Source organism: Ambystoma mexicanum, chromosome 3p (assembly GCF_040938575.1).
Source record: "Ambystoma mexicanum isolate Mex_15411 chromosome 3p, UKY_AmexF1_1, whole genome shotgun sequence".
In the NCBI taxonomy this organism is placed as follows: Eukaryota; Metazoa; Chordata; class Amphibia; order Caudata; family Ambystomatidae; genus Ambystoma; species Ambystoma mexicanum.
This window is the reverse complement of record NC_090925.1, coordinates 511,467,969-511,487,092: the sequence shown is the minus strand read 5'-3', so window position 1 is coordinate 511,487,092 and position 19,124 is coordinate 511,467,969. Positions and strand designations below refer to the sequence as shown.

Genomic DNA, 19,124 nt, shown 5'->3' with positions numbered 1-19,124 from the left:
CAAACGGCATCTACATGCTATGTGTCCATCCTCTTGTCCCACCTTCTGCCTAGCTGTGTCCCAATGCAATCGTTTATTGACAAAACTAAAAGGGAATCTAAATATGGACTGTTACCATGCACGTTTAAAACAGATAGCAAATCCACTGCTACTTTATTTTACCGTATTGACTGTTTGCAGGGGAGGTAAAACCACCCTGGCATGAAGCAGTGAGTTTCAATGCATAGATTAGAGCCCGGCCTATGGGCCATCCTGTCCCCTGCACACCACAATGCTAGATAACTGGTTAAATTAGATCATTTAAACAATGGTTTAAGAGATTCTACAAACTATAAAGTACACTTCAAAGCACACACTTATTTCTTATATATTCTTTAATCTCAAAACAACAATGAGTTTTTCATGCAGATCTCCTTCTTCAAGAGCTAAATTCAATGCAAAAAGATAAACTTTACTGATATGTTCCTTGTTATACAAAAACCTTCAAAGACCACCACCATAGTTTGTGAACAAAGTTCAGTAATTTGCCAAGGGTTCACATCCTAGTTTAAACATGCCAGAGTCACTTTCCAGTTTGCACCACCACCGCATCTCTATCTTTTGCATGCCACCCGTGCTACCTGTTCAAAATACAGGGATACCAGGGGGCCCCTTAGTGACTTTAAATCTTTCTTATACCACATGCAAGCCCTCACTCTATGTCTGGTGTGCAGCTTCAAGGAAAGTGGATCTATAAACCTTATAGTTCCCGTATTACATGCCCCAGCATGTCTACGTACCTATTTCCAAAATCATGGAGGACACAGCACTGCACGGTACAATATTTAGAGATTTGAATCCAGGTAAACAACTTCCTATCTGTGGAACACTGTAAAAAAAGAGAACGACTCTATCACTTCTTCAATGCCCATATCTTTGGTTTGTGTCTATACATAGGTCCTAACATTGTTTGTGTCCCAATGGAAAAAATATGAGGCGGCTGATGGATAATGCGACTTCAGTTCTGGGAAGTATATCATGCGACTGTCCTTTGATTCTCTGGTCGGAAAAAATATTGACGTGTGTCTATAAACCATTTCTCTCGCCAAACCTGGCTAAATGCATACTAATCTACAGTTTCCATTGACCAACATGTAGTTTTTACCTCTACGCTTGAGAATTAGCTCTCCGATGTGTACAGGTGATTATCTACACATCCAGCGTCCTGTTGGAGAGGTGCTGTGGCATACCGCTTAGTAAGACCGTGAAGCGATCACGCGATGGCTATCAACTGCAGGGCCAGCTTCCCCCACCGGGTTTGAAAATATGGCAGCCATATTGGACTGGTGCCATCTCAACAAGCCCAGTGGATTTGTCTACATAGGTATTGGGAGCAGTGATATTAATTCCTATCAATTAGCCCAGATGTAACCTGTTTAAATTGATTGCAGATCCATCGCAATATTTTGAGTAATCAGTGCCATAGTGATTCATACGCTCATTCTTTCCAACCTGTGTCCAGGATCTACCATCTACATACCCGCTTCTTACACTTAGTCTATTTCTATCGCTCCATAATGGAGAAAATTAACTTAAGGCATGCTGAAAAGTCAACTCGGTGTGAGATCTAATTCTGTATGATTAGAGTATGCGGTGTGCGCTGGGTAGTGAGTCTTTACAGAGATTGTCTGTATATTCTGTGCACTTAGGTTGTATATGCCCTTCTCTCAGATTATGTACTTCTTGTATTGTTGAAACACATATCAATATATCATTTTTGAAACTGCCCCATGTCCTGTTATTGAAGCAAACATCTTCCTACAATAAATTTGTACAAGAAATGTGTACATCTTTCATTCCTATACATGCATTTAAGTTCTATACATTGCATTGATTTTGTATCCAACATTCCATGTTATGGGTATTCTTATACATTCCATTGTGATGAACCCACCTTGTGGGCCATTACTATTCACAGCTAGTTCCTAGCTTCATCAAGTGTGGATTATATCAACAAAAAGACCATCCTCATCTTAAAAATCACACTCTCTGTGCTAGCAATTCAGGCTAAATACCTCGTTCATTACTTTTGGATGTACCGTCACCAACAAATGAATCCAGAACATTTCTCTTTGGAGAAGGCGGGAATTGAAGTCACCTCCTCTCGGCAGTGTTTTTACTACCTCCACTATTTTAAATTGCATTCGTGCAATTGTGTGACGTTTTTCTTTAAAGTGCCTTGCCAATGAAGTCTTCAAGTTGCCTGTACGAAAATTAGATTTGTGTTCAGTCCAATGTTCTTTTGCCTTTCTTTCTCTTTGTCCTACATACAGTAGGCCACATGGACATTTTATAACGTAAACAACTCCTGATGTCATACATGTTAAGCAATCCCTGATTTTAAATACTTTGCCTGTACGTGGGTGTGTAATGGTATCCCCCTTCATTACACTATTACAGTTCTGACATCCCAAACAGGGAAATGTCCCCTTCTTCCGAGTGTTCCGTGTTGTCTGTCTGTCCTTAGGTGCTTTTTCTGCTTTTACTAAACGGTCTCTAAGATTGGTGCCCCGTTTATAGGCCATCATTGGTGGTTTAGTGAATATTCTTTGCAATTGGGGATCATGCTGAAGAATCTTCCAATTTTTCTTCAAGATTCTAGTAATCTGAAAACTCTGTCTCGCATATTTAGACACATATAGAAGTGGTGTGTCTGTTTCTCTATGTACGACCATTAATAAAGATTCCCTGGTGACTGGTTCAGCTCTTCTAGATGCATCGCTTAACACCTCATCCGGATAGCCCCTCTTTCTGAAGCGTTCCTTCAAGTTCTGACATTCTAAATTGAGTGTTTCTGGATACGTGATGATTCTTTTGAGCCTAAGCACCTGGCTGTATGCAAGGCTATTCGTAATGTCTCTTGGGTGAATGCTGGCATACTCTAGTAGATTGTTTACAACTCTGGGTTTCTGATAAGCAGTAGTGACTGGCTTGTTGTCTGTGAGCTTCAACTCCACATCTAAAAAATGTAGGGTTGGTTCACCTATTTCCAGAGTAAATTTGGAGTAAAAGGGAAGCCATGGGTACATCAGGTAAACATGGTAATCATGGTTTGGGCCAATATGGTTCTGAAAGCCAGTGTGGAGTGCCTGAAGCTTGTTTCCCTGTTTCCATGTTCACTCCTCCACTAGCTTTATCGCAGGCTCTTAACAATCATTGTGTATGTCGCGTAAAGAGGTCTTATATAGTAACTTTATGCCATGCTTTTTGGGCCTGCTGGGCATGGCTCTGTAAGAAAAGAATGAGGGGGTTGTTAATAGGACAGCAGGTGAAGCACATTTATTTATTTGTTTATTTATTTATTGTGCATTTGTTAGGCACTTCTGCAACAAGTAGATTGTGTTTCAAAGCACCCACAGGGCAAGAGGGAGGGGACAAGGGATAGAAAACTATTAATACGCAGGAGGATCAAAGACGAACCTACTAGCCCATGTGAGCATTCAGAGCATGCAAGTGCAGAGAGTGGAGGGGGGAAGAGGAAGAGGGGGGTACGTGCTGGGGAGCCCATGTTCATGAGCAGCAGGTATGATTGCCCAGTGTAGGAAGTGCTAGGGATCTTTAAGCTATAATAATAAAGGGGTATGTGCAGGCCTATCGTGGTGAAGGTCAGTAAGTGCCAGGGCAAGTGCTGTGTGTAGGCAGAGGCTGAGGTGATTTCGCGTGGGAGGCCAGGGCTCCAAAGGACACATACGGGCCCTGATCACCAATCACAGCGACTGTGAGATTAGCAGAGGAGGGAGGAAGGGAAGGAGGAGGTGAAAAGGAAAGTCCTGAGGAGCTTCTGGAATTTGAGGAGGTCCGGCTCAAGACAAAGAGGAAGTGGGAGGATGTTCCATGGGAGGGAGCCAGCTGAGGAAAGAGATCAGCCTCCGGACCTCTGTTTAGCAGAGCGCTTGACACACAGAGAGTTGGTACCAGAGGAACGTAGAGGTCTAGAGGGAGAGAATTTAGTAAGAGCAAGTTGCAGATAGCATGGGCCCCGGCCCCAGACAGCCTTATGGATAATGCAGAGGGATTTGAACTTGATCCTTGCAGCAACCGGAAGCCAGTGAAGGGTTTTTATAGCAGGAGAGATGCAGTTGTGGGCTTGAGGCCAAGGATAAGTCTTCTTGCCCTATTGTGGATTAGCTTGAAGGGTGTTAGATAGGAGGAGGGTAGATTCAAGAGAATACTATTGCAGTAGTCTAGCCTAGAGAGAACCAGAGTTCTTGTAACATTGAGTTTCTGGGGGAAAGTGAGAAAAGGGAGAATTCCTTAGAGTTGGACTTCTTGCAATGTTATGTCTGTTATAAAGATTTATTGGCAATGTCTTGATATGATATGATAGGTTATTTATTACGCGCTTAATACCCAGAAGTACAGACCCGGGGATCGGACCTGTGTGGCTCTGCGTCGTCTTGCTTCCAAGACAAGCATGTTGCCGCTGAACTATCCTCCCAAGAGGAAAGAGGGGAGATGAAGATGTCTCCAAGGTTTCTGGCTTCAGATAAAGAAGAGGCAGAGCCCATAGAGAATGGCCAGAGTGTGGGGAAGAAAGAGGGAGCAAGGGTCCCAATAGGAAGGATCTCAGTCTTGATGGCATTGAGGCAGATATCGTTGGAAGTGCACCCGGACTGGATGGCAGATAGGCAGTCCGGGATGATGGAAGAAGCAAGAGGGTCAGCAGGAAGTTTGAAGAAGAGTTGTGTGTCATAAACATAGCACTGGAAGTTGGGGGAGAAGGAGGAAATGATGGCTGGCAGCGGAGTAAGGTAAGTGTTAAAGAGCCAAGGAGAGGTTGGACCCCTGGGGGTCACCACAGGTGAACAAAGAGGTAGAACTACCCCGCTAAAACTATGAAAAAGCAAACCTAAAGCCCATCTTAACTCGTGGTTCACTCCAGAAATAAAAACACTCTGTACTGAAAAAAGAAAATGGGAAGCACGCTGGAAATCATCCCCTACACTCGAAAACAAAACTAACCTTACCATTAGCACTACCACCTACAAAAATAAGATAATCCAGTCTAAAAAAGAAACCTATAACAACAGAATAGCCCAAGCTAGCTCCAGTACTAAAGAATTATTCAACATTCTAAGAGAACTAGAGAACCCCAACCCACCACCAGATACATGCACCAAGGATAAAGCCTGGTGCAACAGCATTCAAAATGCCCTCTCCAATATAATTAAAGGACTGCAGACTAAAATAGCTGACAAAAGATCCCAACTAACAGTCAATACACCAGTACCTACCCCTGCCCCTCACACTAACTCAGGTTTCACATTTAAAAAAGTCACCATTCCTGAAGTCCACAAAATCATTGCATCTCTAAAACCATCTAATTGTAAGGGTGATAGCTGCCCAGCACAGATTATAAAAGATGCAGCGAGAGACCTTGCCCCATTCATTACTAAACGTGTAAATTCCTCCTTCTCTAACAACTCTGTCCCTAGCAACCTCAAACAGTCTTGGGTTCTACCACTATTAAAAAAACAGACCCTTGACCCGGCTATACCCACTAACTACAGACCAATTACGACAGTCCCGTTTCTACTGAAAAGTTTGGACAGAATAGCCTATTTGCAAATACAAGATTATCTTGAAGCACACAAATTACTCGGTACACGTCAATCTGGCTTCAGACCCCAGCATGGAACAGAAACCGCACTTGTCGACCTCAAAAACCAGATCGATGAATTAAAAGACAAGGGAAATATGGCCATCCTACTTATACTCGACCTCTGCGGCTTTTGATCTGGTTGATCACTCCATACTATGTAACCACCTATCCTCAGCGGCCCATTTCTCCAGTTCGGCAGTTACCTGGATCCAAAGCCACTATTTGACAAATTGGACCGTCTGGGTGTCACCTACACAACTTATGCGGATGACACCCAGATACTCCTACCTCTTTCAGGTACCTATGATATAGACGTTGCGTGGATCAACGAAGTCTACACCATCATTCAGGCATGGATGGCCACACATGGATCATCTAATAACCTTCTCAAACTTAGTCCTCACTACACAAATATCCACATCGATGGGAACAGTATACCCATTGCCAAGCATGTAAAAACTTTAGGTTTCTACCTCGATGCCCAGTCTAACCTAATTAAGCAGATTAACATGACCTCATCGGCCACAGCCTACACAGGCAAGTTGATCAGAGCCTGTAGACCTTCAGAGCCTGTAGACCTTTACTATCCTCCACCAGCTGCCTTACGCTGGCGAGAGCAGACATAAATCCAAACTGGGTTATTGCAACAGCCTTTATCTAGGAGCTAACAAAACCTTCGTAAATAAACTCCAAACTATGCAAAACAATGCGCTCAGAGCAGCGTTAAATATTTCCAAAAGAGAGCACATATCAGAAACTAGAAAGCACTACAAATGGCTCTCTATACATGACAAAATTGACCTAAAAGCTATCTGCCTCACTCACAAAGCGCTTAATTACCAAGCCCCCCCACCTCACAGATAAGGTCACATGGAAGGTTTCCAACAGAATCACTAGATCATCCAACATACCATGTCTGGTGGTGCCTAAATATAATCTAAAAAGAGCCGGTGGCTCCAGCTCCCCGGTATTTGCCGCCCAGCTTTGGAACACTATCCCTCAGAATATTCAGACTATTCAAACCTTCAATAAATTCAGAAGACATATCATCATGTGGATACTCAACAAAACATAAAATATGAACTCTTGATACCAATGACCACTAGGTGGTCCGCCCATGTATGTATCATCCATCCCATACTACTGCTATGACCTATGTATAATATGTATAATGTCTATTATTTATATATGCACCACTGTAATTTTTTCCTTGAATGTTTAAATTGTATTCATATACCTAACTGTCTATAATATGCCTGTAACCTTTACTATCCTCTAGCGCCCAATTACCTCCAGGTCAGGTGCGCGATATAAATAAAATAAACAAACAAACAAATAAACAAGGTTCCCAGAATAACTTGGGACGGTCGGTCAGTTAGGAAGGAGGTCAGCCAGCCCAGTGCCTGCTCCGAGGTACCCAGGGTAGCATGGAGCCCTTTTATGAGGATGGAGTGGTTGACCCGTGTCAAAGGTAGAGGAGAGATCGAGTAGAATGAGGACAGCTGGAGAGTTAGAATCCAGAGAGGCGGGCAGTTCTTCACAGGTGTTCAGAAGAGCAGTTTCCGTGCCTCTGGATGCTCGGAATACAGATTGTTGGTCGTGGAGACCGGCAACAAGTTCCATGTGTTAGGGAAGTTGGGGGAAGGCCAACTTCTCCACGAGTTTCCCAAGGAAGGCGGTGATAGAAATAGCGCGGTACTTGGCTGGACAAGTAGGGTCTGCTGAAGGTTTTTTCAGAAGAAGGGCGCACAAGGGAGTGCTTGAGGGAGGAGGGGACAATCCAGTAGCAAATGTGTGGTTGCAGAAATCAGTGAGTGCAGGGGCAAGATAGCCAATGTTGTCTCTGATAGTTCTGGAGGAGCAAGGGGAGACCTATTTGGAGGAGAACTTCATAGATCGGTCAACTCTGGTGACCTCATTAGGTGTGACAGGAGAGAAGGATGGGAGAGAGGAAGAATGAGAATGGGAGGCCATACGAGGCAAGGGAATGTGGCCATAGGAGGCAAGGGAATGTGGGCCAGGTTAAGGGAGAGGGTAGCCAGTGTGCTCAGGATGTCCATAGGTTTGGTGGTAAAGTGTGTGGTCAGTGTGTTGAAGAGGGGAGGAGGAGATTGCAGAAGGGTTGGCTAGTTCCCTGCAGATTGTAAAGAGTTCAGCCATGTTGTTGGATGCAACAGATTCTTGTGCCTGGATGTGGGCCCCTTTCGCTGGCATGGATGAAGAGTCTGTAATGCCTTTGGAGCAGGGGGCAGGCCAGTTTGTCAGAGGGTGAGTCTGAGGTTAGCCACTTCTGTTCTGCAGCTCTGCACTTGCGTTTCAGCGCTGCAAGTTCGGAGTTGCACCAGGTATTAAGCTTAGAGGCAGGTTTCAGGTAGTTCCTCATGACCAGAGATGTTCGTGAACAAGGTTGGCAGAGCTGGAGGAAGTGCAGTCAGAGGGCCAAGGGGACCCGGTTAAGAGGAGATGAGAGAGTGGTCTTACCAGGAGGGAGGTGTGGTCATTGTGGGGGGAGAGTGAGGGATCAGAGTCGATTTGGGCGTCAAGTGTTTGACCAGCCGCGTGTGTTGGACCAGAAGGGAGAAAGGAGAGGGAGAGTGAGGTGCAGAGGTCAAGGAAGAGAGTAGATGCTGTGACTGAAGAGTCCAAGTAGATGTTGAAGTCACCCAAGAGAAGGAATTTAGAGGTGGTTGAGAGTAGAGAGGAGCAGAAATCAGCCCATTCAGAGAGGAACAGGGTGGTAGCGCCAGGGGGCTTGTAGTTAGTGGCAATGTTCAGAGAGGAGGAGAAAGAGATGACCGACTTGCAAACCAGGCTCCCAAAGGAAGAGCTAGGCTGGGTGGGTATGAGGGAGGAATTAACCCACTCAGGGAAGATTAAGGCAATTCCACCGCCAGCACGGTTAGATCATGGCTCGGAAATCATCTTGTAGTCATCAGGGAGAAGGGAGTCAAAAGCAGTGACTGAGCTGGCATTGAACCATGTTTCGGTAAGAGCGAGAATGTCTAGGTCAATGTCTTCAAGAAGGATGCAGATGTCGGTGAGGTGTTTGTTGGCTAAGCAGGCTTTAAGTGTGGCCTGGTGGAGGAGGTCATCGCGTTTCAAGGTTTTTTCCGAGGACGAGTACAAGGGCGTGGTACACCATTCAGAGGGGGAGGGATAGAGAGAGTGGTTGGGGGAGAGAATAATCTTGTAGCCATCAGGGCTACAAAGCCTGTGCTGTTGATGGGTACAGGTCAGAAGACTGGGTGCCATTTTGCTTTTATGGAATTAGCAGAGTTGCTTGGGAGTATGTTATCAAATGTGGTGAAGAGCTTAACATCAAAAAGAGTATGGCACCTTGACTCTGGTTAGCTACTGACATGGGGGAGTGTGATAGGAATGTATTACATGTTTCATGTCTGTGTGTGTTTGTGTGTAGAGTGAGGTGCTAGGGGATCTTAGTGGGAAGTCGGTTAGTCATGGAGAAATGGAGAGTCGGCCCTACTAGGCCAAACAACCTTATATCCTCCCTGGGACTACTACCCCATCTCTAACAAGGATCTTGGAATTAACAGATGAGGCAAGGGGATAGTCAGGGCACTCCACTTGTTACCATGAGTCACATGCAGAGGTTTATGGAAGCCAAGACATGTTGTTTCAGAGCAAGGACTGCTTGAAATCTGAGTACACCAGCATCCCCTTTCCCCTTCCTTAATATGTTCATTGTCAGGCTGAGAACTGCCTCAGTACTCACTCTAACTTGCTCCCATCAGGACAAAGCACAATCCATGCAGTCATAAGTCAAAATGAAATTCACTCCGCTCGACATCCTACCCCACTCATCGGGTTTTGAGGCCGCTCCAAAACTCTGGTTTCAGAATGATGTAGAAAGGTTGCAGGGGCCTCTACACAAGGAAATGGGAAGGGCAAAAGGTGAAGTGTGGATTACTCAAAGAGCTGTACCAAGCTGAGGATACCACCCCTGGCCCAAAGGGGATGCTGCATGGAGCATCTGCAAGAGGTTGCTCAGAAGCATGCTGATAGTGAAAGATGGACATTTGGGCATGGGGGATAGGATGGACTGCAATCACAAATGTGCAGTATCTCCGGTCCTTTGCTTGGGAATGTTCTCTGCTTGAGCTCCTTGGAAAGCTTTGGGGAATGATTTTTGATGACATCTAGCTCGTTTTCAGGCTATCCTCAGCCACCTCCTCTCCCTCCCTCATCTCTGACTGTATGTCTGCTATCCAGGAGTGGTGTGCCGCCAATGACCTCTGCCTTAATGCCAGGAAAACCGAGATTCTCCTCATCAGCACACCCGCTCCCTCCTTCCCTGTAGCTCTCTGGCCGGCCTCTCTTGGCCCTCTTCGTGCTCCCACCAGCAAGGCTAGAAACGTTGTGATGATCTTCGTCTCCACACTCTCCTTCTCTCCTCACATCTCTGACGTCTCTAAGAAGTCACACTACCAGCTGCACCTCCTCAGAGGGATTCTTCCTTTCCTCTCCTTCCCCCAGAAGCTCACTGTCTCCAGAGCTCTGGTTCTCCCTAGGCTGGACTATTGAAACAGCCTCTTTCTAAATCTGCCTGCTTCTACTCTCCGCCTTCTGCAGTTTATCCAAAACAGGACTGCAAGACTTGATCTTGGCCTCAAGCCCAGGGATCGTATCTCTCCAGGACTGAAATCTCTGCACACTCGGTGGCTGTGAGGATTACATTCAAAACCCTCTGCATCGTCCACAAGGCCTTCTGAGGCCTGGGTCCTCAATATCTTCAACTCTCCCTTCCTAAATGCCTTCCTTCTCGAGCTCTCCGCTCATCTGCCTCCAACCCCCTCAGGCTCAGTTGCTTCTCCAAGCAACGAGTTGGTGGTAGATCTCTTTCTTCGGTTGGTGCCTGCCTCTTGGACAGCCTCCCTGCCTCCCTTAAACTTGAGGAGAACCATCTCTGCTTCTGGAAGCACCTCAAAACCTTTCTCTTTGCTTCTGATTTCTCTCCTCCTCACCTCTGCTGACCTCCTGGCTGAAACCTGAACCACTCTGGCTACCTGGACACCCTAATTCTCGGGCTCAGGTCCCCCCCTGCCATCGTCTCACACCTGCACTGCTCACCTGACTAACCCTGCACTCGGGCGCGTTATAAATGCCATATCATATCATACCATATCATAACAGCTAAATATTGAAAGCAGGACTACACTTTCATCTCACTTAAGGGATGTACTTCCAGCAATGAACGTATGCCAAGGTGTGAGTGCTCCCTGCATGGGGGTCTCCCGGAGCCAGGCAGGGGCTTAACGGCTATTGCTCTATGAAAGGCAGAGGGGCTGCCTTTCTGTCGTAAAGTGGGGTTGACTGATCTGAGACTTAACATTGGCAATTTTACACAATTGGTCATGATCTCTGGGAGGATTGTCAGAAGGTTGTGCTTCGCAGTTGCAAGCTAATTCCAAACGGTTGGAAAAGGCCAATGTATTATCCATGTTGTATCCATGTGGTCATTTTCAGCATTTGTGTGATATATCAAGACACAAAAGTGGGTTTGAGGGCTGAGAATGGGTGGGGATTATGTATTCATTTCTCCAAATAATGTACCCTTTTACACATTTTGCAAGATTTCTAGGATGAGTGTCCAATTGTGTTTGCATAGTTTGCAGAAGCTATGAAATGAAATATGTGTTGGCCACGTGGCCTCCATTAGATTGCATGGTCATGCTCCACTGCCTTCTGACTAACATATGGGCCATTCATGGTCACCAGCTTTGCCCTTGCCTGCCTATTTCCGCCTAATTTGCTGTTAGCAAATTGTCTTCCTTCTCCTGACACAAAGGCCTCCCAATTGCCCAGGAGCTCACAAATCTCCATCAAGCTACCTCTATCCAGGCCTGCAGTATTCTGTCGCATCCCAACACCTGGACACTGACAGAGGTCCAGTGTTTCACCTGGACCCTGACCTGCAGTAAACCCTTCAATCCAAGTGTCTGGAGACCCACAGACGTCCGGTGATTCACCTCCTGGCACACCTGTCACACTATGCACTCCCAGCCCATTACCAAGACTCACAGAGCGCTCCAGTGATTCACTTCTGGACTTACCTGCATTGTGCACTTACATCCCACTACCAAGATAGCCAAAGAGCTCCAGTGATGCACCTCTGTCCTGATCTGCAGTACGCAGTCCCATGCCGCTACCAACACATCCACAGAGCACCAGCCATTCACGTCTGTCTGCATAATGCACCCTGAACTCACAAACAAGGCACCCACAGAGCTCCAGCGATTCACCTCTATCCTGACCTGCAGTGCACAGTCGCAGCCCACTACCAACACATCCACAGAACACCAGCGATTCACGTCTGTCCTGTCTTGACCTGCATAATGCAATCTGAACTCACAAACAAGGTACCCACAGAGCTCCAGCGATTCACCTCTATCATGACCTGCAGTGTGTTCTGCATTCCGCCAGCAAGAAACTCATAAATTTCCAACAATGAACCTCTGTCCTGATCTGTGGTATACAGTCCTATCTCAATATGAAGACACCCACAGAGATCCAGCGATTCACCTCTATCCTGACCTGCAGTACACGGTCCCAGCCCACTACCAACACATCCACAGACCACCAGCGATTCAGGTCTGTCTGCATAATGCTCTCCGAACTCACAAACGAGGCACCCACAGAGCTCCGGTGATTCACCTCCATCCTGTTCTGCAGTGTGCGCTGCCATTGCGCCAGCAAGAAACCCACAAATCTACAAACAATGAACCTCTATCCTGATCTGTGGTATACAGTCCTATCCCACCATGAAGACACCCACAGAGCTCCAGCGATTCACCTCTATCCTGACCTGCATAATGCACTCCCATCCCGATATCAAGACACCAGCAATTCACCTCTAGCCTCAAGTGTATGAGGCCAACTGTGTACGAATAAATGAGACTCGACGGTACTTTATGAGTCTCCCCATGTAGGAATGAGTTAGACTCCAGGCAAGTGTATCAGGCCACCTCTTTAAATATGTGTGTCTCCCTGGACATGTGTGCATCCATCCATGTAGAAATGAGTCAGTCTCCATGATGCCTGATGTGGCAGGTTACACAAGTGAATCTCCATGGATGTAGATGAGGCCACCTGTGTAGGAATGACTGAGTTTCAATGAATGTGTTTGATGCCACCCTTTTAAATGAGTAAAACACAATGGATGTCTACGAGGCCAAACATGCAGGAATGAGTTGGCCTGCAATTGTTTGAAGTCTGCCTGTTTATATGAGTCAGTCTCCAGGGAATGAGGCCACCTGTTTAAATGAGTCAACTATCATGGAACTGCATGAGGCCACAATGTAAGAGTGGGTCAGTCTCCATGGAAGTGTATGAGGCAACCCATTTAAATCAGTGAGTCTTCATGGACATATTTGTGGCCATCTGTGTAGGAATGGGATAGTATCAATGGAAGTATATTAATTCACCCTTTTGAATGAGTAAGACGCCATGGACGTGTTTGCGGACATTCATGTAGGAATGGGTTAGTCTCCGAGGGCATTAAGTCACCGGTTTAAATAAGTGAGTCTCCATGGACGTGCATAAGGCCACCTGCGTAGGTATGAGTGAGTTACATGGCAGTGTTTGATGCCACCCTTTTACAAGAGTAAAGCACCATCATGTCTGCGAAGTTCAACATCTGAAAGACTGCAGCACTTTGGGTGTGGTTAGCCACTGTTATGGGTGGTGTAATAGGCGTGAAGAGGAAAGCTTACTCCGTGTGTGTGTGTGTGTCTGTCTGTCTGTCTGTCTACACATACAAATATGAAGTTTAAGGCAGTGGGAGATCTGAGAAGGGAGTCATACGGGGTGAAGTGGGGAGCATGCTTTACAATGCCAAACAATCGGGTGTCGCCCCTGCACTCCTACCTCTGCCCTCCTGCAGAAAGGCACCATCAGAGTTTCTCTCTCTCTCTCTCTCTCTCTCTCTTCTCTCTCTTCTCTCTCTCTCTCTCTCTCTTTCTCTCTCTCTCTCTCTCTCTCTCCCGCCCTCCCTCTCTTTCCTTCTCTTTGTCTCTATCACATTGAATCTTAAATGAGACACCTTGTACCTCATGTACAAAAAGGACCTGGGAATTGGCAGATGAACAAAGGAGGCATTCTGGATGCACCACTTGTTACCATAAGGTACAGGCTGAGGTTTGGGCGAGGCGAGAACCTTTGGTTCAGAGAAACAGCTGCTTGAAATATAAGCACCCATTTCACCATCCTTAGTATGTTGGTTGGTGGGCAGCCTAAAACCTCACGTTAACTTGCAATGGCGCTGTGCTAAGTGGACAGCTGTGACTATTGCCCATCCCGGCAAAAAAGCCCAGTGGGGTGGCCAACCATGTTTGTCAAGCGTTCATCAGGCGATTGGAGCAAGGCTATAATTCCTTCTTATTTCTCCCAGAAGTCAATCCTCAAGTTCTTCACACACAGTGCATGCAGCCACAGCGTTAAATGAAATGACTCCCAACCCCACCAGCTCCCACTCACCACATGTTGAGGTAGCTCCATAACGTTGGTGTCAGAATCATGCTGAAATCCTGCAGATGGTTCGGCTCAAGTAAATGGGGCGCAGGATAAATGGTGGAGGGTGGATTCCTTGAAGAGCACCGCAATGATGGAGGCGGGGGCAGCATCCCTTGGCTTAAAGGCAATGCAGCAGGTGCATGAACGTGAAGAGAAACATGCTGCAGTGAAAGAAAGGTTGATTGGGTGTGAGGGGTATATGGACAGCCCAATAACAATGCAGTCCCTAATTTGCAGAATCCTAAATCCCTGGAAGGTAATGATCACTGCCTGAGCTCCTTGGCAAGCTTTGTGCAACGGCTAAATAATGAAACCAGAGCAAAAGCAGTTCTGCAACATTCCCATCAGTTTATGCCTATCCTTCCAGAGATAAGGATGGTCTGTCAGGGATTTTCATATGCACAAGGTGTGAGCTGTTCCTATAGGGTGGCTTGTGGAAGCAGGAAGGTACATTCTCATCAATTAACAGATAATAATAATAATTTAGCATTTATATAGCGCTACAAACCCTCAGGCATCTGAGCGCTGCTTATTATTAAACAGGGGCTGACTTTCCAGAGTAAGACAAAGCGGACTGATCATTTTCTCCAAATAATGTACACTTTTATACACTTTAGTAGGATTTTTAAGAGGAGTGTCAAATTGCGTTTGCTTAGTTTTGAAGCTAATTCAAAAGGCGATTCATTAGATTACTTGGTCATTTTGGGGTTGACACACGTGGGCCTTTCATGGTCACCAGCTTTGCCGATGCCTGTCTATTTCTGGCCCATGCCATTAGCAGATTTCCCACTTTCTTTTGACACACAGACCCATTATCAAGAGACCCACAGTCGAGTGAAGTCACCACTACACTGGCCTGCAGTGTGCACTCCCGTCCCACTATCTAGACACACACAGAGGCCCCGAAGTTCACCTCTATTCCGAAGGGCAGTGAATACTCAATGCCATTGCCTGACACCCACAGGAATCCGGCGATTCACCCCCTCCCTCACTGGCAGCAGCGTGCGCTCCCATCCCATTACCAAGGCACATAGAGAGCTTGAGTGATTAATCTCTATCCTGAGCTGCAGTGTGGACTTCCAAACCACTACCAAGGCACCTGCAGAGCTCCAGTGATAGCGATTGACTTCTGTCCTGACCTGCTGTATGCAGTCCTACAACTCTACCAAGACACCCACAGAGCTCCAGCGATTCACCTCTTTCTTGACCTGCATAATGCACTCCTAAGCCACAAACAAGACACCCACAGAGCCCCAGCGATTCACCTCTTTCTTGACCTGCATAATGCACTCCTAAGCCACAAACAAGACACCAAAAGAGTTCCGGTGATTCCTCTCTATCATGACCTGCACATCTGGAGGAATGAGCGAGACTCCCTGCAAGTCTATGAAGCCCGCATGTAAGAAAGACTCTATCTCCATGCAAGTGTTTGAAGCCACCTGTTCAAAGAGGTAAGGCTCCATGGAAGTGCATAAGGTCATCCATGTAGGATTGAGTCACTCTCCATGGGAGTGTTTGGGGCACCTATTTCAAAAATGAGTCTTCATGGCTGTGTAGGAGGCCACTCATGCAGGAATGAGTGCATTTCTATGAAAGCGTATGAGGTCACCCATTTTAATTAAGCAATACGCCCTGAGTAGGGTGGGGGCATTACCTCTTCGGGGCCTATAGTTACAGGCCAGAGCCTGTTCTGAGCCTCCTCATTGGCTGAGAGGCTGCAACCCCCCCCCTCTGGGTACCAATACATATAACTCCATGGAAGTGGTGAGGCCGCCCATATAGGAATGAGTCACTATGCAAGGAAGTGTTTGTAAGATTTCTTATATCATTCCCTTGCTGTCATGCCCCTCCGTCAAAGGTGGTACAGAAGGAAATTCAGTCAAAGGTCCAATCCAGGTTGCTGTAACAACTGCCTTTGCCTTCTGATGTCATAACAGAGTGTGATGACTGCAGGAAGAGAGAAGGAGACAGGAATATTAGGATGCCCTTCCAGAATCCATGATGGTGGGACCCCTGTCTGAGCTAAACCTCCTATGGGCTACTTCACCTCCATACCTTCCTCTGTCTGCCTACTTCAAAATGACTCTAGTAATCAGCACCCTCATGTGAGGAGACCATTGTTATGTTGGGACTGTCTTTGAATAACTGGGTCCGAGAAGACGTCCCGCAGAGGGTTCTTGTCATCTGGAGGAAGGTAGCACCCCTCCTCAGGGGCATGAAAAGGAAAGCTTCCTTGGAGGGGCCCCACATGGTGGTTGTTTGGACACCCAGGCCAGAGAGATAATACATACCAGTCCTGCCATGAATGAGTCACCTCACAAATCTGTCACTTATTTGACATCCAAATGTGTGTTTCTTTATTACTATGAGATCCTAGTAGCCACAATGTCTTAAGCAGACATGGCTTATATTTAGATATTAATGAGCCACCAGGCTGACCAGGGGCACACAATTATCATATTTTGAATCAGAGGCGCATATAGGTATTAAGCCACGTCTACCTATTGGAACCTTGTGTTCTAGCAGCGGAGTTCAGCAATGTACATGTGATCTTTGAACTTTGCCTGTTGCCACCGCAGGGCAGCTGCTGGAAAATGTCAGTAGACGACCACATCCAGGTATGTGGCCCACTATGCTTTTGGCATGCAGCATTTATGAAAGTGAGTCTGGTTAGCAGAGCCTGCTTTCAGAGACAGCATTACCTGGATCATTGTATGGCTAAAAATCAAAAAAGCAAAGGCTGTCACACCATCACAGATGGCATTCTGTCACATTATGTCTCTATAGATTAGACGTTTTCTCTCTTTCATTGTGTTTATCAATGTCTTTAGCCACAATACTTGAATGGGCTCTACAAGTCCTGAAATGAATGAGTGTAACCATCTTCCTTATCTGTAACGGCTCTCATTGGTGAATAACCACTCACCACAAACATTCCTTGGCTGCTGTCAGAATTTCCACAAACTGGAATGTGTGTGCAGGACTGTGAGTCTGCCTCATGTCTAACACTGCTACGTCGTGGTGTCACTAATCACGTCAGCATCGTGGCTTCTTAGTGCTTTAGTCGAGGCTGTCCATATAGGTGTCTCTGTCCACAATCTCCAGTTCTTCCCCTACATTCATAAAGATTTGAATTGTTTTCGGTCTGTATGTCTGGCTGAGAGGATACCTTTCAGTGTATTTGTTAATCATTGGTACACTCTGGATTCGTCCGAAATAAGATGAGTGGCTGCGAGCATTTCTGGCTCTTCGTCGTGACATGAATCTGGGGGTGATGAGGAGCATTCTTTGGACTCTCCCTTCAGCACCATACACCATTTTCTCCAACAAGGCAGGTGCTTTAAATGGTCCTCAGTACTTGCACTACTTATTTTGGAGCATTTGAGTTCCTGTACTTCTCAAAGTCTGAAAGAGAGTATGGGTACTCAACTATATTGCCAGGTGAAAATGAACGCTTTTCATTTTACTTTATCACAACTTAAAGGATTACGCTTCCACACCCTTTGCTGGCAAAAGCTGTGCCCTCTCGCTCCTCCTCTCTCCACCACACGCACTGCCCATAATGTCTCCTTCAGTGCCCATCCTGCTGAACAAAAGGAGAGACAAGCATGTGTCTACTGTGCTTTCAGCACACACAGCGCGGAACACTTTTTCGTTAAGTGGGCTGCACCTGTTACCATTGGTGTCCTTTGATGGAGCAGGGATGGATTTGGAAAGGCTGGGAAATTACTTTTTAAAGATGTTTCTTTGTTATTAGCAGTGCCTAATCTAATATTCCAAAGTAATTGCAGTTGTGATGGAAAGTTTTCGACTGATAACTCACACACAGCTCTAGTTGCCTATCGAATTTCTTATTAGGCAATGAAAGTGGGCAATAATAATACTCCCCTTCTAGAGTCTAGTTTACAGATATGATTTCTGCTAGTTTAATACGCAAAAAAGAAAGTCTAATTTAATATAGATATTCAAACTTTCTTAACACAATGCATAACAACAAATTGGAGGTTTGTGTGAAAGGATCTCGGATACACTGCTTTCCAAAGTGTGTGCTCCTTGGCACATAATTCAAACTCACTGGACATTGCCTGCAAACAAAAGGGTGTGCCTAAAAGGGACCCGTGGCCAAGGTACCCTGCCAAAACGGCCGGCGCCATAAACGCTGCACCAGAATGTCTGGCTTTGTAGCTTGGTGTGTACCTGCAATTCTATTTTTCCATTTGAAGCACTGGACGTGGTGCAGGTGGCGTAAGACCACTATGGTGATTATTGACAAGTATGAAAGCTTTAAAACATAACACAACCTCACAATCCTTATTCCGCTTGGCGCTATACTGACTGCTTTCCTGTATGGCTCATGCCTTGGCCCTTAAGTAGAAAATGAGAGCTATTAAAATGAAACAGCCCCATAAATAAATCTCCCACATGGTCAAACATTTGAAAAGATGCATCATTTGTGCTCCTCAGACCTGAGAAATTGTTCAAGTTAGCAGCAGTACACGGATTGCCTCTTTACCGTATGTCCCAAAGTGCAACACAACCGGCTGGTAGCGCCATTGAAATGCAGCAAACTCCTATCGATAGTGGACAAGTTATAAGCATGTCCTAAGAAACACTGTTACCCCCTCTAGCTCGGGTTTTATTTTTAAAAAAAAATTACTATGTGCTTTGGAATCTTCAATTAAACACCCACAACTGACATTAGATGGGTAGGTAGCACACCACTGACATATATCCAGCAGGCACTTCGCAAGTTCGAATCCCGCCGCAGGGCCAACGCAGCCCGTCTGAGGTCCATACATTGAGTACCACTAATTTGGGAAATAATAAGACCTGTCAATGCAAAGCTTAGGAGCAGGAGAAATCTACAGCGCTATATGGGAGCTGTAAGTATTAGAATGATCTTTGAAGGGCATTGCACTGCCGCAGAGCACTGTGGGTTTGTCTCTTGTTTTGA

At 46.0% G+C, this 19,124-nt stretch overlaps 1 long non-coding RNA gene across 1 annotated transcript in view; it reads right to left on the bottom strand.

Annotated features, from left to right (window-relative positions):
- Nucleotides 1–310: 310 nt before the first annotated feature.
- The window catches only part of LOC138580550 (uncharacterized), a 289,036-nt gene continuing 270,222 nt past the window's right edge, over nucleotides 311–19,124 (bottom strand). The window contains exons 4-5 of the long non-coding RNA XR_011304289.1: nucleotides 14,135–14,331; nucleotides 311–3,267 (exon numbers count right to left, since the gene is read on the bottom strand). This is a non-coding gene — a long non-coding RNA (uncharacterized lncRNA). The remainder of the gene's footprint in view (nucleotides 3,268–14,134; nucleotides 14,332–19,124) is intronic.